Here is a 4,830-nt window from a genome sequence, read left to right on the forward strand (position 1 = left end):
TCGCGGGGGGAGCAGCGAAGCGCTCCCCCCCACCGCGAAAAAGCTGCGAGATAAGGTAAGTGACTTTCGTTCACCCCTAGATGGGAGTACCAGACCACCTTACCTGTCTCCTGAGAAACCTGTACGAGGGTCAAGAAGCAACAGTAAGAACCGGACATGGAACAACGGATTGGTTCAAAATTGGGAAAGGAGTACGACAAGGCTGTATATTGTCGCCCTGCTTATTTAACTTATATGCAGAGTACATCATGAGAAACGCCGGGTTGGATGAATCATAGGTCGGATTTAAGATTGCCGGGAGAATTATCAACAACCTCAGATACGCAGACGATCCCACCCTAATGGCAGAAAGTGAAGAGGATCTAAAGAGCATTGTGTTGAGGGTGAAAGTGGAGAGTGCAAAAGCTGGTTTGAAACTCCACATTAAAAAAACGAAGATCATGGCATCTGGCCCCATCACTTCCTGGCATATGGAACGGGAAGAAATGGAAGCAGTGACAGATTTTATTTTCTTGGGCTCCAAGATCACTGCAGACAGTGACTGTAGCCATGAAATTAAAAGACGCTTGCTCCTTGGGAGGAAAGCTATGGCAAACCTAGACAGCATAGTAAGAAGCAGAGACATCACCTTGCCGACAAAGGTCCGTCTAATCAAAGCTATGTTTTTCCCAGTAGCAACTTATGGCTTTGAGAGCTGGACTCTAAGGAAGGCTGACCGCCGAAGAATCGATGCTTTCGAACTGTGGTGCTGGAGAAGTCTCTTACGAGTCCCCTGGATTGCAAAGAGATCAAATCAGTCCATCCTAAAGGAAATCAACCCTGAGTTCTCATTGGAAGGACAGATACTGAAGCTGAAGCTCAACTATTTTGGCCACCTAATGCGAAGAGAAAACTCCCTGGAAAAGACCCTGATGCTGGGAAAGATTGAAAGCAAAAGGTGAAGGGGACGACAGAGGATAAGATGGCTAGATAGCATCACTGATGCAATGAATATGAACTTGAGCACACTCTGGGAAATAGCGCAGGACAAGAAGGCCTGGCGTGCTATGATCCATGGGGTCATGAGGAGTCGGACACGACTGAATGACTGAACAACAACTACAAACCCCATTCCATTTGTACAGATTTCATAAATTTCTGCAAATTTCCTCTATAGGCTAGATTGCCTCTATAGCTAGGGATGTACGAAAGTCACTTACCTAGTCTCGCAGCTTGCTTCGTGGTGGGGGGGAGGCGCTTCGCTTCTCCCCCCGAAGTTCAGGCCACGGGGGGAGGCTTCCCACCTCGCCCGGCCGAAATTCAGGCCAGAGAGAAGTGCCCCTTCTCCCCGGCCACGAACTTCAAAAGAAAAGTAAAAAAAAAAAAGCCCTGTGATAGGCTATGTAACGATTAACGTAGCCTATCACCGCTAGATCTGCAAAGTCAGCCGTGATAGGCTACGTTAATCGTCACGTAGCCTATCACGGGTGACTTAAAAAAAAAAAGCACGTACGCAAATGGCGGCCCCCATAGGGAGCCGCCATTCGCGTTCCTTATTTGGTCGCTGTAGTCTACGTAAATCTTTACATAGACTACGGCGAAAATAAGGGCAACACAAATAGCGTTGCCCTTATTTTCGCCGTAGTCTACGTAATCTTTACGTAGACTACAGCGACCAAATAAGGAACGCGAATGGCGGCTCCCTATGGGGGCCGCCATTAGCTGTACGCGCTTTTTTTTTTTTTTTTTAAGTCACCCGTGATAGGCTAAGTGACGATTTACGTAGCCTATCATGGCTGACTTTGCAAATCTAGCCGTGATAGGCTACGTTAATCGTCACGTAGCCTATCACGGGGGCGTTTTTTTTTTTTTACTTTTCTTGTAATGGCAGCGGCGGCAGCCGGTCGAAAGACCGGCTGCCGTCCCCGCCCATGTCGAAGCCCTGCCGAACTGCCACTGCGACGCGCCACCGGGAGCGACATTCGGGAAAGGTAAGTCCCATCCCGGGGGGGGTGCGGGGGGCAGGGGGGCGGAGAATTTCTCCCCGAAACTACTTCGGGGGTCCGAATAGATTGGCACTCGGCCCCCCGAAGTTTCGGCGAGAAATTCTCTGACACCCCTATCTATAGCTGATTCCATTTATGGGGCAAATTTGTGCAAACTGAGCCTCCAAACCCAGAATGACTCCTTTGAACCCACAGGCTTCTGTTCCAATGGTATACCTATTTCACACAAGGCAAGCCTTGATTAATTTACTTAATTTGGGGAAATTAATTAATTCCCCAAAATTAATAGGAGGATCACCCTCAAATCAATTTCCCACAAATACATAAACACAGAATTCACTCTTTTCTCCTCTGCCAGAGAGCTCAACCCCCCATCTCGTTGTCTCTTTCTTTCATGATCAGCACCCAAATAAATACATCTGTATACCCTTTCTCTCCCAGGATTGCATGACAACTGTCTTCAAATCCTGGAAGGGTTACCATGCTGAAAATTAAGACAACTTAGTCCCTGTTGCTCCAGATTAGAGCCAGTGGGTGGAGTAGGGGAGTAGATTTCAGTTGAACTTTGGGAGAACTTCTTAACAGTCAGAAATATTTGACATTGGCACAGACTGCCTTAATAGGTGGTGGGCTCTCCTGCACTAGAGGATTTTAAGCAGATGCTGGATGGCCTTTTGTTAGAGATGCTGTAGGGCCCAACTAAACATTCTGCTAATCTTGCATAGTAAAGCTATGACTGGCTTGCTTACTTGAGTTAGAGATGTTGTAGTTGCATCCTACACCGAACATGGTTGGACTTGGTATCTTCTAAGGTCCTTTCCAAAACTTTAATTCTATGATATTCTGAAGTATGCACTTGCAAGGCTGGAACTTCAAATTTGGGAAGTATGAGAAATTGGTTTCAGCTCGTTTTTGATCAGGATTTACCCAGTTTGCTACTTTGGGATTGAACATGGACTGAGATGCAATCTGTGGTCAAAGTCCACACACTTATGAGCTTACAAAGTGATTCACAGAAGAAGAAAGAAGTGTTTGACAGCATGCATACATTCGAAAAATCCACATGGAAAATGTACACTTTTGAAAAATGCACACATATACACTTTAATCAATGGGAGAAGACATACATTTCAAAGACACACACAATTGATGCACATATATGGAAAAACATGCACAGAAATACACATGGATTTTCATGTAAAAAGAACCCCCCCACACACAAAGGTCACTATCTGATATGGACTCGAGTCAGTATAAGCTTTGAGGTGGAATTCAGAGAACCTCAGCAAGCTCAGGTTTTTTTCCGATTTACACATCCCTATTTCAAACACAGCATTCTCCCTTAGGTATAGAAAAAGGCAAGCCTTCCCATCTGGTTGTCATTTGAATGCATTAAGGGTAGGGATGGCGGAGAATTTCTCCCCGAAACTTGGGAGGGCCGAGCGCCAACGTGTTCGGCCCCCCGAACAAGTTTCGGGGAGAAATCCTCCGAACCCCCCCGCCCCCTGCACCCCCTTCTTTCGACCGGCTGCCGCCGCCACCATTGCAATAAAAGAAAAAAAAAAACGCCCCCTGATAGGCTACGTGACGATTAATGTAGCCTATCACGGCTAGATTTGCAAAGTCAGCCGTGATAGGCTACGTCAATTGTCACGTAGCCTATCACGGGTGACTTAAAAAAAGAAAAGAAAAGCACGTATGGATAATGGCAGCCCCCATAGGGAGCCGCCATTCGCGTTCCTTATTTGGTCGCTGTAGTCTACGTAAAGATTTATGTAGACTACGGCGAAAATAAGGGCAACGCTATTTGCATTGCCCGTATTTTCGCCGTAGTCTGCGTAAACATTTACGTAGACTACAGCGACTAAATAAGGAACGTGAATGGCGGCTCCCTATGGGGGCCGCCATTATCCGTACGCGCTTTTTTTTTTTTAAACTCACCTGTGATAGGCTACGTGACGATTGACGTAGCCTATCACGGCTGACTTTGCAGATCTAGCTGTGATAGGCTACGTTAATCGCCACGTAGCCTATCAGGGGGCTTTTTTTTTTTAACTTTCGCATTCGCAGCCGGGCGAGGCGGGAAGCCTCCTCCCCGGCCTGAATTTTGGCCGGGGCGAGGCAGGAAGCCTCCCCCCCGGCCTGAATTTTGGCCGGGGCGAGGCGGGAAGCCTCCCCCCTGGCCTGAACTTCACGGGGGGAGCAGCGAAGCGCCTCCCCCCCACCGCGAACATCCTTCGACGACAGGTAAGGGACTTTCGTCCACCCCTAATTAAGGGAATATATCTTGAGATTGCGTTACACACACAATAGGCAGCCGGTCTATCTCAATCTCTTGATGGTGGTGTGTCTTGTTACTTTACATTGGTTTCTCAACCAGTGGGCACATTCAGCTGACTCATTTGATATCTCATTTCCTGATTGATATCTACAGACTGATTTGATGTCTGATTTTTTCATTGACTGAGATCATTTCAAGGAAAAAAGTCATTCAGTATTAAGTCAATCATCAATACATGGTCCTCGTTCCTAGGAATTTCAGACATTTCAGCTGTGTTTTGTTCACAGCTCTGAAGAGAATAAATATGCCAATGAAGGCTACACAGAAGTAAGGCCTACAGAACTAATGGTACTTCCAGCTAAATGTGCATCCCTGGATGAAAGGCTCATTGAACTCAGTAGGGCTTACTTCCAAATAGCTAATAATGATATCTGTCAATAGGCTACCGCCAGTTGTAAGGTAGGACCAACATATCCCCGTCATAGACCACACAGGCTAATTACTTTTTAAAAATGAAGAGAACACAGATGGACTCTTTCTTAGATTCTTTAATTCTTAGATTCT

Source organism: Heloderma suspectum, chromosome 6 (assembly GCF_057233095.1).
Source record: "Heloderma suspectum isolate Gila_16-S chromosome 6, 16-S_ref, whole genome shotgun sequence".
NCBI lineage: Eukaryota > Metazoa > Chordata > Lepidosauria > Squamata > Helodermatidae > Heloderma > Heloderma suspectum.